The sequence below is a fragment of the Crinia signifera genome, chromosome 12, assembly GCF_055691185.1.
Source record: "Crinia signifera chromosome 12, ASM5569118v1, whole genome shotgun sequence".
Lineage (NCBI taxonomy): Eukaryota > Metazoa > Chordata > Amphibia > Anura > Myobatrachidae > Crinia > Crinia signifera.
Genome location: NC_139228.1, coordinates 34,413,922 through 34,439,034, shown reverse-complemented (window position 1 = coordinate 34,439,034; position 25,113 = coordinate 34,413,922). Strand labels below are relative to the sequence as shown.

General features: G+C 47.7%; 1 protein-coding gene across 3 annotated transcripts in view; it reads left to right on the top strand.

Moving 5' to 3' along the window:
• Positions 1-25,113, top strand: part of KCNH5 (potassium voltage-gated channel subfamily H member 5) — a 523,150-nt gene that overhangs the window by 142,916 nt on the left and 355,121 nt on the right. Inside the window, exon 1 of one of the 3 annotated variants that reach the window (XM_083167679.1) lies at positions 18,646-18,737. The exons of the other annotated variants lie outside the window; for them this stretch is intronic. The gene's annotated coding sequence lies outside the window, so the exon portion shown is untranslated. Of the gene's footprint in view, positions 1-18,645; positions 18,738-25,113 lie in introns of those variants that run through there. 3 annotated transcript variants of the gene reach the window in all.

Genomic DNA, 25,113 nt, shown 5'->3' with positions numbered 1-25,113 from the left:
TTGGGACGGGCGCTGGAGGCCACGGGTCTCGATCCTAAGGAATTTGGGTCTCATTCCTTCAGGATTGGGGCTGCTACCTCGGCGGCTGCGGAGGGCCGCTCCGACGCAGAGATTCAGGCTCTGGGTCGATGGTGCTCGGCAGCATTCCGGAGGTACATTCGGCCAGCTTTATCTGTCACTTTCAACCTTGGTCAACTGGACGCATAAGCGCTCGCCAACTTCCAGTGGGGGCCTTGAGGTGTGTTTTCGCATCCGTCTGGGGGCACAATTCGGCTATAATTACAATCTGGCATGGCGTACTTGTTAGTTTACTCCAGACGGTGTGTTTTGTGCCTCAAGAGCTGGTCGGCCTCGGCTTCTTCTCATTCCTCTCTCTAACAAGTGTGGTGAATGCTTGGTATGTAAGCTTGTCGACAGCCTTCTAACCTCTTTATAAATATTTCAGGTCGACAGGACGTTAAGTCCATTTGGATGATTGGACATTCTTTTGTCTATTGGGCTTCCAGGGCAAACATAGCATCTGATGTACGCGTGTTTAGGCGAGCTGGGGAGGTTAGGTGGCTGGGTGAGAGAGGTATGCTGTGGAAAGGGCTGCAGGCTGGGCTGATTCGAGCCCTGAGAAATTTTGGGGTCCCGAGGGTCAATATTTTCCACCTGGGTGGTAATGACTTAGGGCGGACAACTGCTCTCGAGCTACGCTCAGTGATTGTGCGGGACCTCTACTTTATTTCTTTGTATTTGCCTGCATGTAAGTTGGTGTGGTCCTCCATTACATCAAGGATAGTGTGGAGAAATGCGGTATCCTGCCCCCGCCTGGAGCGTTCACGGAAGACGGTGAACGCTGCAGTTGAGAAGTATCTGCTGACCAATGGCGGGGGTGTTATTCGCCATGACGCCATCAGCTTTCAGCGGAGTGCGCTGTATAGGAGCGATGGCGTTCATCTGAGCCCGGAGGGTGTGGCTCTGTTTTTGGGCGATGTTTTTAGTTGGTTAGATACACAGTGCTGAGCGTTTTCCTACTTGGTGGCGGTGCTGCGGCTTAGGGCCTAGCTTTGGCGGTAAAGAACGGTCATCCTTGTAAGATCTTCATGTGTGTGTGTGTAGATAGTGGGGTGTCGCTCTCTCCTGACATCGATGGTCATCGGCCATGCTCCCGCCCGGGGTGGTGGTCACCACTAGCACGAGTGGATGACCGGGGAGAGCGATCACCGGCGATGGTGTGTATGGTAACATCTTTAACCCCACTTTCCTATAATGACCGTTCTTTGGTGCCGCCACCATTATATATATATAGTTAGTTTAATTGTCAAAATAAATTGACATTCATTTTAAAACGCCAGCACTTGTGTCTGTGTCTTTTTTATTATATAAGTTAGTGTTAAGGTTTAGGTTAAGTTTATGGTGAGATGGAAAAGGTGTGGACCTGGGGATACCTGATGGGGAGTTTATTAGTTTTTCTACCTTTCTTCCATATTGGTACTACGTTAGCTATGTGCCAGTACCTTGGTACCGTCCCCGAATTTATTGATTACTTGAATATCATATATAATAGTAGTGCTATGACATAACTCAATTCTTTAGTATCCTAGAGTGTATGTCGCTGGGGCAGGAGATTTGTTACTATTAACAGTAGGTTCTGTAATCTATTTTTGACTACTTCCTCACTCAAACATACAGTTTGGGAGCAATCAAGAGCTGAGCATTTAATCTGTGGGAGATCTGCTGAAGATTCTTCCCTTGTAAATACCGAAGCAAAAAATTCATTGAATAATTCCGCTTTCTCTTTTCCTTCTATTACCAGGGTACCCTGCTTATTTTTTAGTGGGCCAATATATTCCTTCCTTAACCGTTTGGAATAGAAAATGAATCGCACCATGTGTACATTACTTTACCATGAAACGCTGGGCGTTCACATATGCTAATGGCCCAGCCCGGCACCCCCCCGCTTGAAAGGCTGGGTGCATGCACCTGGCGAACAGACTTTTTGCCAAGTGTGCACGCAACTGGTGTATGCACATGCGCAGACAGTGCCGGTGTAAGGCACCCCAGCGCCCCAGGCGACGGTGGGGGGGGTGCCCCGCCTGCTGCTCCACTCGCTTCGGGGGGTGGGGAGTTGCAGCAAAGGGGGGTTCCAGCCGTTTCGCTACACTGGCGGGGGGGGGGGGGGGCTGTCCGGCCGTATCGCTACACAGGTGGGGAGGGATGTCCGGCCGTACCACCTCCGATCTGCTGCAGGGGAGGGAGAAGGGTCCCCTGTGTGAACGAGCGGCCGCTGCGAATGAATCCGAATAAGAGCCTTAGTCTAGCCTCTCTCTCAGTTTAGCCCCTCACTCCGGAAAACCACTTACAGTACTTTTCTTTTTGCTTGGGAATGGGATACCCACCAAGCATCAAACAAACTGCTGGTTATACTTTGTGTAGAGACTTATGTAAAAGCTCAGCCTCTGTATCAGATTCTTCAGCAATGCAAATACTCTAAATTAACATAGCAAGCTTCTCTGTTCCCTGATTGGGTTGGGATCATTTGGTCTACAGCATGATGGTCGACAGTCTTTAGGTCAACACCATTAGGTCGACATGGGTCTAGGTCGACATGGTTCTAGGCTGAAAGGTCATTAGTTCGACAGTGTCTAGGTTGACAGTCAAAAGGTCAATAGGGGGGTTTTCAGTTTTTTTACCTGAATGTCAACACAGTCGACATAGACACAGTTTAAAGTGCACCGCATCCACTTGCATCATTGGCTGAGCTGGCCATGCTTCGGACACGGTGCCTCGCTACACTTGACACACTATTTTATTCTCCCACCACGCCCTAGTGGATGGTAGGGCATGAAATACCGCCTGTTGACACGTCAGCTCAAAAAACAGTGGAAAACCCCATGTCGACCTTTTGACTGTCGACCTAGACACTGTCGAACAAAGACCTGTCGAACTAATGACCCGTTGAACTAATGTACTTTCGAATTAGAACCATGTCAACCTTTTCTCATGTCGACCTAGACCCATGTCGACCTAATGGTGTTGACTTAATGACTGTCGACCATCATGCTGTAGACCAAATGACCACGTCCCCCCTGATTAAGGTCTATTAGATAAGAGCTGCTCGTTCACATTTCTACATGCATTTACCAACGAGAAATGAGCTGTTCTAAGGGCTTCTAACAATTCTTTGTTCTGCAGTTTCAGTCAAACTACAGTATACTGTATGTATATAATAAACACAAAAAAGTTTTGCATCAAATTTATATTTTTGCTATTTCCAGGCATGTAAACGGCCCTCTTGCTGCAGAAACAGCTATTATGGAGTATGTAGAAATGGATCTGAAATTCCTGTAATGTGCACAAGCTCATCAATCAATAGGGTGCAATTTTCTCTTGACAAATCTAAAAATCTTTTTGTTTACCACTTAGAGGTTTATACGAAAACCATAAGGCGCTGGGGTAAGAGGTTTGCCCTGAAGAGCACACAGCAGTGGCTATTGGCAGTCGCCTTCATGCGACTTTATCCATGCCTTGTGAACGCCGGCAGAATGTGGAAGGTCTGAGATGCCCACTAACAATATCCATGCATGCTGTAATATGGCTTGGTGTTTCCTTATAGGCCACCAGGCCATACTATATATATTACTAGAATTGATTCTTTTTAGGTAGCCTGGTATAGGTGTTCTTTAAATGCACATACAAACTACACACAGATCAAGCCCCATATCATCTTATAAGTGTCACAGTGACAATGGCTTTCCACTAACCCAACAGAAGTCGACATACTGTTTGGACTGTGTGTTTTGTGGGGAGCTGTGGTTCCTGCGTAAAACATTAGTAGATCTTACACAGCAGCGTTGTGTCTGTAAAGCTGAGGGTGTGTAGTATTATGCCTAGTTCTATGTGGCACTCAGCAACTGGTCCTTGCATGGGGCTACGCCATGGCACCCTCCAGCCCTATGGTACCTTCCCTCTTCCGTTCACTGCTGCTGCCAGGCTCGTAGCTACCAGGGCATGCAAATCTACTTGTCTGCGGTCCTGCTGCTCCAGTTTTCATTACAAATGTTTCTCAGAAAATGGATGCCGCCTCACTGCAGACATTTATTGAGGATGCTAGAGGAGGCTGCTGATGCTTTGAGATTAAGGTCCTGATTCTGGTTGACCCGCTAAGCAATGTAAATTCACTGCTTAGAAAGCCAACTGCATAAATGCACATCCCCCGCCCCCCGCCGTGGTCTGCAAATCCCAGACACTTTGTGAATGAATGTTTTGCATATACATCCATTTGGAGGTTAACGTACTGTATGGGGCCGAAATAATTCGATGGTTGCCAAACCCTGAATGATTTTTACCCTGTGTCAGCAAGTCTTGAGGCTATACATCGGTCTCAGGTGCGATTACGCTGGGGACCGAGCGGATTAGAATTACCCCCTAAGGATAATTGTCAGGCACCCGGAAATGGCTGATGCCCAGCACATGGACTCCGGCAGGCCCTGGGCATCAGGGTCCTCAGTGGAGACTGGGGAGTGTACCCGACTTCCAGTCACGCTCCAGCACTAGGCATATCAGAGAAATGGAGCGGCAGCTGGGGTGATGCCGGTAGACAGAGAGTCTGGCCAGTATGGAGGGGCTGCTGGTAGTCTGCCTCATCTCCCTGGACATGTTCCTGGGCTGCTTTCTGCTAGGACTGATCCCCCTGGTTTGAAACTCTCCCAGGTGAATCCGCTGATGCTGCTGTGGGGCTGCAGGGTGCCGGCAGGTAGAGGGTGCATCTGCTGCTGGGTCAGAGGTTGTGGGATGTTTATGTGTGTGTAACTTGTTACAATGTATCGCCCACTTCCCATTCATCAACAGCCTGGTGAAGGAAAGGGGACCCCAAGTCTTATTAACCCCTGTGAGTACAGCGATGTCAGAGAAGGGTGGACCAGGGGCGGATTGGGAATTTAATCCAGACCCAAACAACAGCAGCAGGTGAGGGGAGAGGCAGCTCTGTCCCCATTCATTCCTTAAGTGCCATCTACTACCCCTGGGCTGCTTCAAGATTGTTCCCGGGATGGCTACAGCCTGTCAGGGAAGCTAGGTTCCTATATTTGCAGCCAGTCCACTGTTCCGCTGGACTGAAGGATCCTGGTGCTCTTTTGGACCTGTCCCGCCTCCCTCCATTCATTACTGGAGTTTGAGATAAGTGTTCACATTCATTCTCTCCTGGGAATATTGCCAAGTGTATCATACCTGTTACACATTTTATACTTTATTCAATCTTAGTGCATTGTTGCATTTATGTAAATAGTGTGTTATTGGTGTAGTGTTATATTATGTTTTGTGACTAGGTCATGTTGGTCGCCTCCTAGTGCTGTGGAGCGGCTCCTACTTTGGCAATGTTCTCCTTGGTGCTGTTTGGTTACTTCACAACCTGCTGGGGACAGCAGCACTGCTTCTTATTTAATTTTTATAGTTTAGAGGAATATCTTATTCTCTCATCTCTTCCAGATACCTCAAGCACTTTGTCCCACGTAAGACCTGGTGGCACCGGAGTTGGGGTGGACTTAATTTGCAAATCCAAAATGGCTATTAAAGGTGAAACCTTAGCTCTGCAGGGTTGTAACCATTCTAGCAGCGGTCACGGTTGGGGAGTTAGTCCCTGAGTAATAACAGTAATGGCCCTGGTTCTAGTTCGCTGCTTAGCGAGCCTTGTAAAGCTGCCCGCCTGGCATGTGAATGCCCGCCCCCCCAGCCACACAGTGCATATATGCGAAGCACTGCGAATGGATGATTTGCATATACATCTATTCGCAGGCTAGCATGTGGGCCCGAAATCATTCGATGGTCGCCGACCATCGAATGATCTCTACAGTGCTTGCAAATCTAAGTCAGTCTCTGCTGACTTAGAGTTGCAACGTCATGCACTGAGAACTGGGCAGGCGGCTGATGTCCGGTGATGTCAGCCACCCGCCCCCGGAAGGCAGATGCCTGCCTGCATTCACATAGGGATGCCCAGCATTTCCTGGGCACACCCAACGCTTTCATAAACGCCCCCTGCCTACCTCATACACGAACACGCCGGGGACCGAGTCAATCAGAATGAGGGCCAATGTGTGGCGATCTAGAAACTTTGGAAATCTTTAAGTATATCAGGTTGCCTACTGCAACCATAATACTGTACTTCTTTTTGCCAGGGAATTAGTAGGTATGTCTAGAATTATAAGAGATACATGCTGTAAGAGACTAGTGTCATTAAGGATTATTGGGCAGCACGGACAGTGTAATGGTTAGTATTACTGCCTCACAGCACTGAGGTCATGGGTTTGATTCCCACCATGGTCCTTACTGTGCGGAGTTTGTATATTCTCCCCGTACTTTCGTGGGTTTCCTCTGGGCACTCCAGTTTCCTCCCTCAATCCAAAAAAATACTGGTAGGTTAATTGGCTCCAAACAAACTTAACCCTAGAATGCATGTGCATGTGTTAAGGAATATAGAATAGGGTCTTATTCAAGTTGGTTTGCCTTCTTTAATGGACAAAACCATGTGCACTTCAGGTGGGGCAGATGTAACATGTGCAGAGAGTTACATTTGGGTGAGGTATGTTCAAATTGAAATCTAAATTGCAGTGTAAAAATAAAGCAGCCAGTATTTACTCTGCACAGAAACAAAATATCTCACCCAAATCTAATTCTGTCTGCACAATTTACATCTGCCCCACCTGCAGTGCACATGGTTTTGTCCATTAAAGGAGCAGTGGTGTAGTTAAGTGCCATGGTGCCCGGAGCAAGGGTAGGTTTCGAGTGTCCCCCCCCCCCAAAAAAAAAAAAAAATTGCACTGTAATGCCCATTACACATAATGCCACACACTGTAATGCCCATTCCACATACTGCCACCCACCCTAATTCCCATTAAACATATTGCCACCCACCATAATGCCCATTACACATAATGCCACCCACCATAATGGCCATTACACATAATGCCACCCCCCATAATCCCCATTACACATAATGCCACCCACCATAATGTCCATTACACATAACGCCACCCACCATAATGCCCATTACACATCATGCCACCCGCCGTAATGTCCAGTACTAATTATACCACAGGACATAATGCCTACTACACACCGTAATGCCTATTACATATTATGCCACATAAGTACTGCTTACCTACATGCTATGGGTTTCATGCTTGATAGCAGGGGTTTCAATGTTTCATGCTTGATGCCAGGGGTTCCATGCTCCATGCCAGTGGTTGCATGCTCTAGGCTGAGTAGGAGGGTCCTGCTATGGCAGGGCAGCAGGGGCCAGGGCACGTTAGGGGAGGGCTCTCATGCTCTATGCCAGGGGTTGCATGCTCTAGGTCGAGTAGGAGGGCCCTGCTAGGGCAGGGCAGCAGGGGGCAACATTGGCCATGGGGGTCTGCAGGGCAGCAGATAGCAACAAGGGCCAGGGGCTAGCAGGGGCCAGGGGGGCAACTTAAGGGAGCACAGCCACAGCTACTGCCAGTCTGACACAGCGGCAGCCACAGGGGGTAAGGGGGGGGTCACACTCAGAGGTGACTGAAACCTGGAGCACAGTGCACATTAGACTTCCGTCTCACCGTCCTCGGCTCTCACAGATGAGTGACACTAGTCACAGACTCACACAGATGCTGACCAGCCAATCAGCGACTCAAGCTCAAGTCCCAGCTGAGCCGGCCGCCCCGCCCCCCAGCATCGCACTAGTAGTGCTTGTCAACTCAGCGCTGCACCGCGGGCGGCGGGCAGCGGTCTTTATGAGGTGCTGCAATTGTGCTCCCCCATGCACAAGCGTATGGGAGGACATGTGCCGCTTTGACGGCCGGGGTGTACTTCGGGTTCAGGGTGGCTGCAGGCTCAGCCGGGCGGGTGGGCAGGCGCCGAGCAGCACATAGTCAGACAGGGCAGGGGGATCATTTGCGGTGCACACCGCCGCCCTTCTGTGCCTGGAGCTTGTGCTCCACCGGCTCCGCCCTCCCTATGCCCCTGAGAAGGAGTTTGCTTTTGCAAAGCAACCAGAATCAACCCCATAGATTGTAAGCTCCACTGGGGCAGGGCCTAATGTTAATGTTCAAATATTCTCTGAAAAGCGCTGCTGAATATATGTGTGCAATATACATAGCTGGTAATAAATAAATTATTGGAAATTATTATTAAAGCTAAGGTGACTGCATAAAAACCCCAAGCTATTTATTCTCATGCAAAAGAGATGAATAATGAAGCATATTTTGAGCATACTTTGTTTACATACTTCCCAACATTCTTGATGTGAAAGTTGGGACACCTGCACGGCACTAGGGATGGCCATCGTCCATTCATGATTTAAAATTATCAATGGTTTATGGCCAGGGCTTAAAGTGGTCCTGGAGAGGTGGTGGAACTTCCGGTCCCCTAACACCGACCCCCCCCCCCCCCCCCCCCTTATTAGCCGGAGCCTAGACCAGTGCCAGTGAATTTGTGCCCTTCCACCCATAAAGGGATAATGGTCCCACAACACACAGTAGCACAATCGTATACACATTACACCTCATGTATTGCCCTTGATTTATATTAAATCACACAGTAATGCCCCTTATACACATAGGGGGAAATTTACTAAAGGAAATTGTAAAAAAAATAGGTGTATTTGTATCCAGAAATACACTTTTTTTTTACATTTACTATCCCGAAAATACGGCAATTCGTAGTCGTATTGATGTGCTATCAATACGACTACGAATTGCCGTATTTTCGGGATAGTAAATGTCAAAAATAAGTGTATTTCTGGATACAAATACACCTATTTTTTACAAATTTACTTTAGTAAATTTCCCCCATAATGTCCACAGTTGTTCATCTTCACTTTATATTACATACGCCGTACCAGAAGAAGCCGCTGGGACAGGTTTTTCTGTTGGAATTACTGTTCAGGACTTTGGTGGAGGTGGATATCAGTTCCCCCTCACTTTAACCCCTGTTTATGGCTGATGTCGAATACTTTTGCTATCGATGGGGAAGAACCAGATGGTTTCTCTCCATCGATGGCACAGCAAAACCGATGTTTTTTTTTTAAAGTGCCGGAACATGGAGCATAGCTCCACCCCTGACAACCGCGAAGTTCCGCTACTGTGTTTTGATTGGCTCACAGGTCAATCAGTCTAACAAAATGGATGTCCATCGATAGTAAAAAATATTGACGGTCATCAATTGCATAGTTTAACACTATCAATGGAAATGGCAACAAGGCACAAGAAAGAGGGTGCAGCTTTGTAGGAATGATGCTCGCATTTTCATCAATGTGGGGAATGGCCAGGGCTCTAGATCTGCTGGCCATGGCCCAGCCCCTCTGTCTCCTCTAACATAGTACCGAGTGACATGTGGACTCCCTAGAAACAAGCATGTAATCGCTGAAAAATAGCATGTGACTCCTGTCAATGAGCATTTACTGTAGGTAACAAAATAAAAACAAATGTATGATGGGTGGGGGGGTGCAGAATTTTTTTGGCCAGGGGGGCGCATCATTTCTAGTTACAGCACTGTGAAGGAAGATGATATCTCATTTGTCATGGCTATTAGAACATAATTGCTTCCTGTGCATGTTATTAAATAATTCCCAATGGCAAAACATTGTTATTTCTTACACTGGACTTCTGGACTTGTAGATACAGTACAGTAATAAAGTCTGCTGATCTGGACCAGAGCGTTCTAATCCATCAAGTTCTCCATAAATAAAGGATATCTTCAATATCAATATGAACAACAAGTAACTAGAAATGTATGGGATCTGTTCCTCCTCACTGTGTCTCTCCCTGATGCTGAGTGATCAGGCTGCTGTGCAAAGTGACTCATTTAGATTTACACTGTTGGTGAGTGATCACTCAGATAATTCCACTCTTCTAAATGAAGTTGCGGCTCGCTGAATTCCAAAATACAATTTTGCTGAATCTGTTGCTTTAGTGGAAATTGTGCTGAGCAGATACAATCAATTATTGGCTCCAATTGCAGTTTATCAGAACAATTAATAGGCAACACTTGAACATAATTAATTATACAGGTGGGGTGGTGGCACAATAGATACTGCTCGGGTGGGAGTGCTTCCTGGTGCTGCTGGAGTTGGGGTTGAGCAAGTTCTTATTAATACAGGTTGAGTATCCCCTATCCGAAATGCTCGGGACCACGAGCATTCCGGATAGGGGAATTTTCCGGTTTTTGGAATATATTTTTGTAGCCATACTTACCTGTCCCCTGATGGTGTCCGGTGGTCCCTCGGCGTCCGCGCAGTCCCCGGGCGTCCACAGCAGGCCTCCGGCATCTTTTCCTGGTCTCCAGCGGTCCCAGGAATGCATTGCGCGAGTGTGCGCGCGCACCGGTGACGTCACCGGCGCGCGCGCGCACACTCGCGCAATGCATTCCTGGGACCGCTGGAGACCCTGGAGATGCTGGAGGCCTGCTGTGGACGCCCGGGGACCTGGTAAGTATGAAAAGAGGGTTAGGGGGTTAAAAAAAAAAAATTCGAATGATTCCAAAAACCACGGTTTTTGGAATAATTCGGATAAGGGATGTCCGGATACCGGATACTCAACCTGTACCACTTTTACACCAAGGCAAAACCCCAGGTTTTTGTCTTGTGGACCCAGGTCAGCATTGGTGTAAACCCACGTCCACTGGAATCTTACCCAGGTCCTGACCAGGGTGGAACACCGGTAGGACCTGGGTAGTGGGCGGTGTAAACGGTCCTACACCAGGTTGGGACATCTGGGTAATGCTGAAAGGATACCGGAAGCATGCAACGCGCTTTCTGGAAGTCAGCACCATGTGTTCCACAGTGCGTTTTAGCAGCACAATACAGCGGCCGGGAAGGATGTGGTCATGACCGGACAGCGCACACAGGTTCCAGGCACCCCTTCTACCTGGCGCTCTACAGGCGGACTTGCCACAGCCCTGTCCCGCACTAGGAAGCAGCGCTGACAATCAGTAGTGGGACCAAGAGCTTAAAGGAGGAGAGTGCGTGATGTGCCTCCCACTCCAGTGACTCCATTTTTTTTTTTAGGGATCTATACCCTACCTACAGAAATCATAATTGGATAAGTATTATTTATGTTCTTTTTTTGGAAGAGAACTAGGGGGAGCACATGGGAGATTCTGTCTGCTGCTGCAGGAGAAGGGGGCTGGGGGGAGCACATGGGAGATTCTGTCTGCTGCTGCAGGGGAAGGGGGCTGGGGGGGAGCAAATGGGAGATGCTGCACTGAATAAAACTTTTTGAAAAAATATTTAACAAAATAAACAAACCAACATTTTTCAATGCTAACTTTTCATGTCTTTTAAGTTTAATTTTAAATCATTGAGGGAAGGTTGGCTGACAGTTTGTCAGTCCTAAAATGGTCATTTTTAATATCATCCATAGGGAAAAGCAGGGCTGACCCAGTTTCAGTGTAAACGGCGCAGATGCGGGTCCCAGTGCTGTGTAAATGGGTTATCAAAAGTCCAGGGTGCGACCAGGGATTTTGGTGTAAAAGGGGTAATAATCTTCCCCCAGGAATTATGGGAGCAGCGGTGCCTACTGGAATTGCAAGCATCACCAAGACAGGGAGGAGATCTTGTGAGAGCTGCAGAGGCTGGGATTGATGCTACTGCCGCCATTTCCACCACTGCTAGGGCGGTAATTGCAATATAAATTAAGCTGGGGCTCGGGCATGTTACAGATATTTAGCTGAATATGTGCCAATGCTTTCTTAACCTAGGGTGGTGGGAACCCTTAATCAGGCCCTGTATGTTGTGTTGAAACATCTCTCTTATCATGCAACCTGTTTTAAACAGCTGATGGCAATCATAAATTAAGAAAGAGGTCCAGAAACTGAGCATGGTGTCCCTGCCTGGTATGGGTCTTGGTTGGGAGGTATGGTACCCTATATGGAACAGATAGTGTGTTTGTGGTTGTATTTTCTGTAAAGCATATACAGTAACTTTTTGTGTACATTTCAGCATGCCACTCCCACAGGTGTGATCTGAAATGCCTAAGAATTCATATCCCCCCAAAGAATATGTAAGATGAATGGAGAGGTTGCAATTAAAGGGATACTTCTTTGTGGATTGGGGCAAATCATTTTTCTCTGCCACATAAAGACCTAAGGTACTGTAGATCGAGTGGTAGAATAAGATGGTCTGGAGGCCCTGGTCTGTCTGTGCTTTCAGGGAGCTCACCCTACAGGCAGTACTCGTCTCCACTACATGTCAAAGTACATTAATGTAAGTGTTGCACATAGTCAAAACTTGCCTGGCATTGCCACTTGTACATATCCTGGATAACACTAAGCCCTCGCCAGCCCCTTTGTTATACATTATCTCTCCCACTTTTCACATAGTAGTCAACATTCCCTCCATGAACTTTCCACATATTGCGCCGACCCTTTTATCTCTTGTCACAAAGAACCCCCCCCGTCTATAATATAATTCTATTATGTTATTTGACCCGGAGCCAGATTAACAATGGGGCAGAAGGAGCTACATTTCCAGGTCTAGTCATAAAAATAAGCCCATCACCGTGACAGCATGATGATGACCAACTGTCCACACAGGAGTCTGTGAATCATTAGCATTACAACCATTTCACTATTTAATTTAATTTTTACTTTTTCTGTTTGTATGTACTGGGGCTCATAATTTAGGGGTGAACTCCTGCCACACCCACAAAACACTGGTCAAAGCCCCTCCTTTTTTCAGTGTAGGTCCTTGAACATTTTCAGTACCAGGCCAACATGGCTTTTAACCCGCCCTGGTAAAATGCAGAGCCGGCCCTAACCAAATTGATGTCCTAGGCAAGATTTTGTGTGGTGGCCCCAACACCGATGCTTCTCTCCTAGCTGAGTTTAGTGGGATTCTTCATATCGGGTTGGATATTGGGACTGACCACTGGCATCTTGACTGCCGGGATCGCATATGTAATTTTAGATGGGCATTACTAGTGCTGTGGAAGTGGTTAAACTGCTGAAGTTGCTCTTCCAACACCATAGATTTATTTACAGCAGAGGTAGAAGGTTTTAAAGGAAGTGCTGCCTGATGAGACTGCCCCATTTATCATACTCTACTACTCGCCAATGTGACTGGACAATTGTTGGTCCATGGCTACATCACCCGTCGCTCCTGGGTTTGATGGTCTCTGTCTTCTACCATGCACTAGAGGAAGATAGGGGCCCATTTAAGTATAACGCCCTGATGCATCCTCCTGCTGACGCAGGGACAGGTGCTTCCCAAGGAGCCCATCCTGTGATCGGCTCTGCTGGGTGCCATGCTTGGTCTTTGCTGACTGAACTGTCCTGCAGCAGTGCGGTGTGTAGCCCATAGACTCCAGTACAATGAGCTACAGCCATTCTGAGTTGGCGGAAGCTGCGTGTCGGATACCCGGATTGATTTGCATTCTGAATATTGGTACATCGATTCAGGCACCATCGCTTCCTCCATAGAAACCTATGGGGATGTGGCTGGGTGTGGCAGGAGTGGTTGCAGCAGGTATCAGAGTGCCACAGGACAGCAGGTCAAAAAAATGGCCTAGTTTGGGGTAGGCCTAGTTTGGGGTAGGTCTGAATTGCCGACATCTCTGTGAGAGATGTTCAAAATATCTGCTAAAAATGAAGCATCGGTCACATTTATTATATAATCGAAATAAAAAATGTTGTGTAAAAAATCTTATTTCCTATATAAGGTAAACAGGTACTCTTTACCTAGCACGGCGCCCATCGCGGGCATCGCGGGTACATTTATGTCTGGCCGCGACGCGACCGACGCGATGCCCGCGATTTCCCATTGAAACCCATGTTAAACATGGAAATCGCGTCGGTCGCGTCGCGGCCGGCCATAAATGTACCCGCGATGCCCGCGACGCGATGCTCCCGATTTGCCATAGGAATCAATGTTAAAAGGCCCGATGGACACGATTTTACTGTTAAATGCCTCAATGGACCCGATGTGGCCATAGGAAACAATGTTAAATGGGCCTTAGAGCCCAAATAGTTACCCTGAACTCTGAAATGGCCCCCCCAATTGTTTACGCCACCCCACGATCAACGTCAACCCGAAGCGTGGCGAGCGCAGCGAGCCCGCGAGGGGCGGCGGTACGCGTCCTCCGACCTTTTCATACCCCCACTATCCACGTCGGCGTGGAGTTGAGAATAGAATAGTGTGGCGAGCGCAGCGAGCCACCGAGCCCGAAGCGTGGCGAGCGGACGCGGATACCTTCACAGCTATACGCGTCCCCTCGCGGGCTTCACAGGTGTCCATGGCGACGCGGACACCTGTGAAGCCCGCGAAGGGACGCGTTTACCTGTGAAGGTATCCGCGTGCGCTCGCCACGCTTCGGGCTCGCCACACTATTCTATTCTCAACTCCACGCCGACGTGGATAGTGGGGGTATGAAAAGGTCGGAGGACGCGTACCGCCGCCCCTCGCGGGCTCGCTGCGCTCGCCACGCTTCGGGTTGACGTTGATCGTGGGGTGGCGTAAACAATTGGGGGGGCCATTTCAGAGTTCAGGGTAACTATTTGGGCTCTAAGGCCCATTTAACATTGTTTCCTATGGTAAAATCGGGTCCATTCAGCCATTTAACATGAAAATCGTGTCCATCGGGCCTTTTAACATTGATTCCTATGGCAAATCGTGGGCGATGTCCATGTTTAACATGGTTTTCAATGGGGAAATCGTGGACATCGCGTCGGTCGCGTCGCGTCCGGGCATCTTTAGCCCGCATACGACGCGACCGACGCGATTTTTTACCTCACGATGCCCACGATCAAGATCGTGGGCGCCGTGCTAGGTAAAGAGTACCGGTAAAATGGTCATTATGATAAATAAAAGTATTTGCTTGCCAATTTTCTCACCTACTGTATCTTGACACTCAAAGGGTTGAGGACCTTATTCTGGTTGACACGTGCTGCGTGTCTTTTTAAGCCTGCCTGCCGCTCACATTGCTGCCCGCCCCCCTTCAAAGGGTGAATTTGCCCGCCTGGCTGCAAATGGATGTTTTGCATAGACATCAATTCGCAGCCTATGGGGTAACACCTACATCATTCGATGGTCGCCGGTGATGTCAGCTGCTTGCCCCCAGCACCCGTGTCATCGGGGCATTACCATGGGAACGACCAGCTTTTCATGGCAATGCCCATGAATTGCTGGGTGTTCTCATGGGTGCTTCCCCCGGCCCGCAACCCCACGCCATGCGACTACACCGTTGTAGAAGGTTGAAAATCACTGCCTTATGGGCTAGATCGCATCGCATTGCATGCGTTTTGCATGTGATTTGCGTGCGATGCGATCAGAAGGCAGTACATAAAGTAGGTGCAGCACCTACTTTTTGTACTGTGTGATGAGATGCCCGCGGGAGCACGTATCACATTGCACGGTGCTATCACACAGTGTATGAGCACCTTTAGGCTGCTTGCATATACTGAAGGTGCAAGGAACTTTAGCCAGAAATTACTGGATATCAGGACCAGAGATTCCGGAACTGTTAAGGTGCCCACACACTAGAAAGATCTGCGATCTTAAGATGTGCGCATAAATTAGCCTTAAAATCTTTGGTCCATCCTGGACCAAAGATTTCAGGCAAGCGCACATCTTTTTTTTCAATAGAGTAATTTTATTATTTTAAAGAAAGGCATTTACATTTCAAAAAGGAATAATAAACAAAAACATCAAGAATAGTTATCTTATGGATAATTCAATGTTATCATAACAATGAACAATGTTACTGTAAAAAAAAATAAAAAAATATATATAAATACACCCAACACAAAAAAATAATAATAATAATAATGTATTAAATACATAAATAAATAATATATACTGTCCCATCCAACCCTGTTCCTTAAAATGAGAAATATCATCAAGAAAGAATATTTTCCTAGTGAAGTCATATAGTTTTGTAACGACTATTTGGCATCAGTGGCTGCAAATTTAAATAGACAGTTGGACATTAGAGCCATTCAGAATGTATCGGCATAAATTGAGTTAATCCATCGATATCATATTTAGACAATTTGCCCCTAAACATATATATATATTTTTCATGCTGTAAAGTAGAATTGACCAACATCTTCCATTCTTTAAATAATGGACCTGACTGTGCCATCCAAGCGCGAGCTATACAAACCTTTGCTGGGGCAGTCAGGTTAATGACATACATAGTATCATCCCTATAAAGTAATTCAGCATCCCCTGCACCTAACAAACATACCCTGGGGTATACCCAAGCGCACATCTTTACCAAAGATTTTTCTTAAGATCCCCTGTGCGTTCCTATGGATCTTTTGTTAAATCTTGTGATCTTTTGTGCAACACGTAAGATCAGAAGATTCAGCTAAAGATACACGGGAGCGTGCATCGGACCGCTATCGGCCGATTTTCAACCGATTATCGGTAAATATCGTACGATATATCGGCCGATTTATCGAAAATCGGCCAATCGGCCAAAAAATCGTTCTAGTGTGTGGGCACCTTTAGATGCAGTCTCTAGGTGGTGGCTCTGACAGAGATAACGGAAGGATGCCTGCTCAGCAATCATATTGCCCCGTGTCCCGTTTTCATCTGCTGGGTGAAGAGGCAGGGGATGTAGCTGGTCGGAGGAGCATGTTCCTCCGACCAGCGACCATTCAGGGGCTGAAAACGGGAGCGCGCACCCGGCGATTTATCGCTGGTGCACACTCCAATCACTGGCAATATGGTCGCTCAGCGACCATATTCCCAGAGATTTCAGCCCCTATCGCCCCCGTGTGTACACAGCATAAGAGTACTACTTTTACACACCTCCCAACATGACCCTCTCCAGGAGGGACACAATGCTCTGTTCTTGGACTTTCCACTTAATGTATGATTGCCATCCCCTGTGGTAAAGCACCTTTCTTTTCAACCAGTCCCACACAGGTGAAGGCAGTCCATAAATTAAGAGGGAAGTCCAGGAACAGAGCATTGTATCCCTCCTGGAGAGGGTCATGTTGGGAGGTATGCTTTCATACCTCCCAGCATGACCCTTTCCAGCAGTGGCGTAAGTTTATAACAGATGCCCAGAGGCAAAAGTGTGATGTTGCCCCCCCCCTTTCCTAAAGGTGCCCACACACTAGAACGATTTTTGGGCCGATTTTCGATAAATCGGCCGATATATCGGCCGATATTTACCGAAAATCGGTCGAAAATTGGACGATGCTCGCTCCCGTGGATCTTTTGCTAAATCTTCTGATCTTTCGTGCTGCACAAAAGATCAGAAGATTTCACAAAAGATCCATAGGAACGCACACGGGATCTTAAGAAAAATCTTTGGTAAAGATGTGCACTTGCCTGAAATCTTTTGTCCAGATCGGACAAAAGATTTGAAGGCTAATTTATGCGCACATCTTATGATCGCAGATCTTTCTAGTGTGTGGGCACCTTAAGACTATTGGTTAGCCATCCTATAATGCAGACACACCCAGAGAGGCACATGCCCACACACATATACACACACAGCCACATAGGAACACATATATACACAGCCACATACTTCACATGTATACACAGACAGTAGCTATAGTGCATATGCACATAAATAAACCCACAATTATACACTGCCACATACACATGTATACACACAGCTACATATGCAAAGACACCCACATGTATACTTACACATATGTATACCATACTTGCCTACCTGACCCTCTCTATGCGGGAGAAAATGCTCTGTTCCTGGACATCCCTGGTAATGTATGATTGCCATCACCTGTGGTGAAACACCTTTACCTAGCTCCCCACAGGTGCTGGCAATCATACATTACCAGGGAGCATTTTCTCCCGCATGGAGAGGGTTAGGTAGGCAAGTATGATGTATACACACAACCCCACACACATATGTATACCAGGGTTGCCTACCTGCCCCTCTCCTTCAGGGAGAAAATGCTCTGTTCCTGGACTTCCCTGGTAATGTATGATTGCCATCACCTGTGGGGAGCTAGGTAATTGATAAGAAAGGTGTTACACCACAGGTGATGGCAATTATACATTACCAGGAACAGGGCATTTTCTCCCTGAAGGAGAGGGTCAGGTAGGCAACTATGATGTAGACATACACATACACATACCTCTGTAAACACACAGCCACATGTGCACAGCCCATATATGCACACATAGCAACAAAGGCACATATACATCTGCCCTTGAGTTCAGAGGCAATGGATGTCAGGCCGAGTGTCCCCTTTAAACGTGGCGCCCGGCGGCAAATGACTCCATTGCCCCGAGACTTCCGCCACTGCTCTCCAAGAGGGACACAATGCTCTGTTCCTGGACTTCCCTGGTAATGTACAGTATGATTACTCTCCTCTGTGTTGAACAGGTTAATTGGTAAGAAAGGTGCCTCACCACAGGTGATGGCAATCATACATTCAGAGGAAGCCCAGGAACAGAGCAATACACCCATCCTGGAGAGGGTCATGTTGGGAGGTATGCACTTATACCTGGCTATATAAATTAGAATGCCTACTTGGCAATATAACTGAAGATGTCCCCTGAGCAATATAATTTGCATTAATGGATGACATGAAGGAAGGTAACTAGCAATCTGAGGCATGGATTCCAGAACTTCAGGCAGAGCTAGACAGGAGGACAAAACAATAAACAAAGCTTCAGACTGGAATCTCCTCACCTGCTTAATCAACAGTGCACAAACCTGTATAGGAAGGCTGACAGTATGGATGCATCCTGAAGTGAGCAAGGCTCAGACTGAAATCTCAGCCAAATAACAAGCCAGGTGAGCTGACATAAACCGATTTGTGACAATATATATTATATTGTGACAAGGAACAACCCATTTTCAGCTTTCCATGGCTAGCTTAATACAATGCCATTTTGTCATTGTAAGCTTAGAAATGTATTATTTTTAGTCCATAGGAGTAGGACCATATACATATACAGGATTTAAAAGTTTTTTTTTTTTATCAGAATCCCTTATCCAAAGTGCATGGAACAGAAGCATTTTGGATAATGGATTATTCCATATTTCGGAATATTTTTATATTTCAATGAGGTATCTTGAGGACAGGACCTATGTGTGAACACAAAATGCATTTATGTTGTATAGACACATGAAATACACACAAATATATTTTATTTGAGCATAAAAAAAGGTTTCAAAACATAAAACAAAGTTTGTGTACAATCTCATATATATTGAATGTGATGCTAAGGAATAATTTCCCCAGTAGTGCCAGTTATGGGTGTCCCCAGTAGTGCCAGTTACAGAACCTGTCCCCAGTAGTGCTAGTTACATATCATGGTCCCAGTAGTGCCAGTTACATATCATGGTCCCCAGTAGTGCCAGTTACATATCATGGTCCCCAGTAGTGCCAGTTACAGATCCTGTCTCCAGCAGTGCCAGTTACAGATCCTGTCCCCAGTAGTGCCAGTTACATATCACGGTCCCCAGTAGTGCCAGTTACATATCACGGTCCCCAGTAGTGCCAGTTACAGATCCTGTCTCCAGTAGTGCCAGTTACATATCATGGTCCCCAGTAATGCCTGTTACATATCATGGGCCCCAGTAGTGCCAGTTACAGATCCTGTCCCCAGTAGTGCCAGTTACAGATCCTGTCCCCAGTAGTGCCAGTTACATATCCTGTCCCCAGTAGTGCCAGTTACATATCCTGGTCCCCAGTAGTGCCAGTTACATATCCTGGTCCCCAGTAGTGCCAGTTACAGATCCTGGTCCCCAGTAGTGCCAGTTACAGATCCTGGTCCCCAGTAGTGCCAGTTACATATCCTGGTCCCCAGTAGTGCCAGTTACATATCCTGGTCCCCAGTAGTGCCAGTTACATATCCTGGTCCCCAGTAGTGCCAGTTACAGATCCTGGTCCCCAGTAGTGCCAGTTACAGATCCTGTCTCCAGTAGTGCCAGTTACAGATCATGTCTCCAGTAGTGCCAGTTACAGATCATGGTCCCCAGTAGTGCCAGTTACATATTATGGTCCCCAGTAGTGCCAGTTACAGATCCTGTCCCCAGTAGTGCCAGTTACAGATCCTGTCTCCAGTAGTGCCAGTTACAGAACCTGTCCCCAGTGGTGTCAGTTACATATCATGGTCCCCAGTAGTGGCAGTTACAGATCATGCCCAGTAGTGCATTTAGCAAAAAAAAAACAATGTTTTTTGGAATAATTTGGAGAACCGATATCCAGATAAGGGATAGTCACCCTGTACCATGTATACTATTGACTCATGGATGCACCACTGACTTGTCATATGTGAGAAACCTAATCATTGGTATTCAATTAGATACTGTGTATATATCCAGTGTAAATCCACCCCTCTTCTTCTGTACATGACTGACTAATGTGTTTGTAAGCTAATTAGGACTTGGGGCTTAATTCAGAACTGATTGCAGTACAAATGACCAAAGTTAATCACAGTGGGGCCTCATTTAGACCTGACCGCAGAACAAATTTGTTATTAAGGTGCGTACACACGGGGGAGATATATTGCTCAGCAATATATTGCTAGCAATATATTGCTGAGCAATATATTGCTCGGTTTCTCCTTTTCATCAGCGACCAGAGATGGTCGCTAATGAAGGGTAATCAGCTCGTCGCAGGAGCAGCCATTAGAATGGGGCTGAAAACGGGAGAGCGCACCCGGCGATTTATCACCAGGGCACACACCCATCACTGGCAATATGATCGCCAGCGACCATATTCCCAGCGATTTCAGCCCCTATCGCCCCCGTGTGTACACAGCTTTAGAATTGGCAAAACCATGCTGCACTGCAGGTGGGGCCGATGTAACGTGCAGAGAGAGTTAGATTTGGGTGACTTATTTTGTTTCTGTGCAGGGTAAATACTGGCTGCTTTATTTACAGTATATACTGCAATTTAGATGTCAGTTTAAACACACTCCACACAAATCTTAACTCCGCACATGTAACATCTGCCCCACCTGCAGTGCAGCATGGTTTTGCCAATTTTGAGAACAAATTTGTTCTGCTGTCAGGTCTAAATGAGGCCCCGCTGTGATTTGGATGATAAAGATCGTCCCCAATCACATTCATGGAATATAAAGTACCATTCCGTGAGCACCCATATAATCACTCCATAAACAAACTGTGATGTTTGTTTATGAAGTGCTGCCAGGACCATTAGCATTTAAGGCAATTTTAGTAACCAAAGTTAAAAAGGTTACACACACCTGCCAACTGCCAAATAACACACATATGACACAGTAAATGATGGGAGGCGGAGCGCCAGCGCTAGCATAGCGCAGCACACTGCCAGGCCATTATGGGACCTGTAGTACCACAATAAAAAAGTGCCCATAAAACCTCTATTAACAGTGTTTTGTTGGGGATATAAACATAAACTGCGGGGTGACTAGGTGGAGGCTTAGGGGAGTCTGGATTTAGTAGGGTATATGGGTGCTTTGGGGTGCCGTATTTTAGGGGTACAGCTAGTGAGATGGAGGGATCCCAGGGGTGCAGACTGTGATGGGTGAGTGTGTATTGGGTGTGTATGCAGTGCTGCACAGTGCCAGGTCATTGTGGCACTTGTAGTGCCACAGTCATGATAGACCCCGGCAATGCGCTAGCGTGGAGCTGGGCGTCTACATGTACAAGGAAGGCTGTGTGACTTTGGGGAGTGTGGATTTAGTCGGGTATAGGGGTGCTTTGGGGTGCCGTATTTTAGGGGTACAGCTAGTGAGATGGAGGGATCCCAGAGGTGCAGACTGTGATGGGTGAGTGTGTATTGGGTGTGTTTGCAGCGCTGCACAGTGCCAGGTCATTGTGGCACTTGTAGTGCCACAGTCATGATAGACCCCGACAATGCGCTAGCGTGGAGCTAGGCGACTGAATGTAGGCGGGAGGCTGTGTGACTGCATGGGGAGGCTTGGGGAGGCTGCATTTAGCCGGGAATGGGGGTGCCGTATTTTATGGGTGCAGCAAGGGAGAAGGAGGGATCCCAGGGGTGAAGCCCTTCATGGGTGAGGGTGTAATGGGGATGTGCGGAGCTGAGCAGTGCCAGGTCGTTCTGGCACTTGTGGTGCCACCAGGGCCGGTGTGAGTCATGTTAGGCACCAAAGCAGGGAAGTATGCCTCTAGGGAAAGTGTGGGGGAGGTCTCAGAGGTTCCACAGCAGCCAGCTGCATTAAGTACAACAGGGATGCTCACAGACATGCTAGAATATTGTAAAGGCCGACATTAGCGCCCCCCGAGATCGCGGCACCCTACGCAGCTGCCTACTGGGCGCGGCAGTCATGATAGGCCCGGCAATGCGCTAGAGTGGAGCTAGGCGACTGAATGTAGGCGGGAGGCTGTGTGACTGTATGGGGAGGCTTGGGGAGTCTGCATTTAGCCGGGAATGGGGGTGCAGGTAGGGAGATGGAGGTATCCAAGGGGTGCAGACTGTGATGGGTGAGTGTGTATTGGGTGTGTTTGCAGCGCTGCACAGTGCCAGGTCATTGTGGCACTTGTAGTGCCACAGTGATGATAGGCGCCGGCAATGCGCTAGAGTGGAGCTAGGCGACTGAATGTAGGCGGGAGGCTGTGTGACTGTATGGGGAGTCTGCATTTAGCCGGGAATGGGGGTGCCGTATTTTATGGGTGCAGCTAGGGAGATGGAGGGATCCCAGGGGTGCAGACTGTGATGGGTGAGTGTGTATTGGGTGTGTTTGCAGCGCTGCACAGTGCCAGGTCATTGTGGCACTTGTAGTGCCACAGTGATGATAGGCGCCGGCAATGCGCTAGAGTGGAGCTAGGCGACTGAATGTAGGCGGGAGGCTGTGTGACTGTATGGGGAGGCTTGGGGAGTCTGCATTTAGCCGGGAATGGGGGTGCCGTATTTTATGGGTGCAGCTAGGGAGATGGAGGGATCCAAGGGGTGGAGAACTTCATGGGTGAGGGTGTAATGGGTGATTGCTGCACTGTGCCAGGTCATTGTGGCACTTGTAGTGCTACAGTGATGATAGGCGCCGGCAATGCGCTAGAGTGGAGCTAGGCGCCTGAATGTAGGCGGGAGGCTGTGTGACTGTGTGGGGAGGCTGCATTTAGCCGGGTATGGGGGTGCCGTTTTTTATGGGTTAGCATGGGTGCAGCAAGGGAGAAGGAAGGGATCCCAGGGGTGGAGGCCTTCCTGTGTGAGGGTAAGAGCGGTGATGTAGGGTATTGAGCAGGGTGTCATTACCGTCATGAATGGGGTGTCGGTATTTGACCGTCCATCACACAGTAATAGCAGTTATTTGTGGGTGTCGGTATTTTATGTGTCGGGACGTTAAATGTCGGTTTAGCTGTGTGTCGGGCTAATTATGTGTCTGTATTTACTGTGTCGATGTCGGTATTTTGCATGTCGGGACGTTAAATGTCGGTTTAGCTGTGTGTCGGGCTAATTATGTGTCTGTATTTACTGTGTCGATGTTATATATGTTGCGACGTTTGGTGTCGGTCTAGCTATTTGTCGGTATGTGAAATGTCGGGATGTTAAATGTCGGTAAAAGAATTTGTCATACATGTATGTGTCGGTCTTCCTACTGTCGGTGTAAAAATAGTAGGGATTTTATATGTCGGGATATTATGTGTCGGGAACTGATTTGTCGGAGTTTCATTTGTCGGGGTTTAGTATGTCGGGGCATTATGTGTCGGGATAAAAAATGTCTGGTTTTTATGTGTCGGTAGGTGAGATATGTCTGACATTTGTCCTTGCCGAAGTTGACGTTGTCGGAGTAAAGCACTTGTCTGAACATTTACTGTCTAAGTGAAGTTGTCGGTATAATAATTGTCTGACAAATGATTGTCGGGAAGTCGTCCGGCACCCAATCAGAAAAGGTACTTGTTTAGTTTCACGGTGGCAGTATGGCCGCCGTGAACTTCCGGCTGCTGCGCTCACTAAACTATCAAAAATAAGGTAAATGAACTCTATGCCAATGAAGATAGTTCATACCCCTACTATCCACGTTGACATAGAGTTAATTTTAGATAGCGTGGCGAGCGCAGCGAGCCCCGCAAGGGGACTCAGACGCACGGCCGCTGCCGCCGTGAAACTAACAAGTACCCCAAAAAATTCTAAAAGCATATTGTTGTTTATTTCAAACCCATTATGCCCGGGTGCATGTAAACCCACTATGCATATGGCAATTGAGAAATTAATGGGATTCATCGATTTCCCAATGGAACTACAAAAGGGATGATCGTTCTGCATGGTGACCCTTATGGTTATTATACACTGTACTAATGCTTGCACCATGGGAAAAGAAGCTTACGAGTTTCTGGTGCGTCTCACTGCGGGTGCGTCTCACTGCGGGTGCGTCTCACTGCCGGTGCGTCTCACCTCTACTGTGTCTCAAGGCCGGTGCGTCTCACTGCATGGGGAATTGCTTCTGCAGCATGACATACAAAAGGGCCTGATTCAGCCTTGATCACTAGGCTGCGTATGCTCGCAGCCTAGCGAACAGGTAAATGCCACTCGATGCCCCTGCCGAACATCAGGGAAGGGACCGAATTCGGACCCAAATGAATGGGGGCCAGATGCAATAAGCTTCAAAAGTGATAAAATGGAGAGTGATAAACAGCCAGCCAATCAGCTCCTGCCTGACATTTTTCAAACACAGTCTGTGACATGGCAGCTAGGAGCTGATTGGCTGGCTGTTTATCACTCTCCATTTTATCACATTTGAAGCTTAGTGGCCCTGGGTCTGATTCGGCCCCAAAGTTTAGATTTTCAAGTTAGGTGGAAATATCTGCATATACTTCCTCGTGTGAATGAGTAGTTTCACGCCCCACACTGGGAATGAATGCAGCCTATAGGTGTGAGATGGGATGCAGTTAGAATCCCGGCGGTCAAAATCCGGACGCCGAAATCCCGGCACTTTGTCCCTCTATGGGTGTCTACGGCACCCATCGAGGGAGAATAAATTAGTGTGCCGAGCGTAGCGAGTCACCGGGCCCGCTGTGTGGCAAGCGCAGCGAGCCCGCATGGGGGGCAATCCACTCCCCCCCCCCCTTGTCGGGATTGCGACCACCGGGATTTCGTACCAATCCCCTGTGAGATGGCGCTGGGCGAGACATATAGCCAGATGAGCATGTTTTCCCCTTCCTGCTGGTTGGAACAAGAGTCAGGGCTGTTCATTCTCTCTCAGGACAGGATGTATTTGGA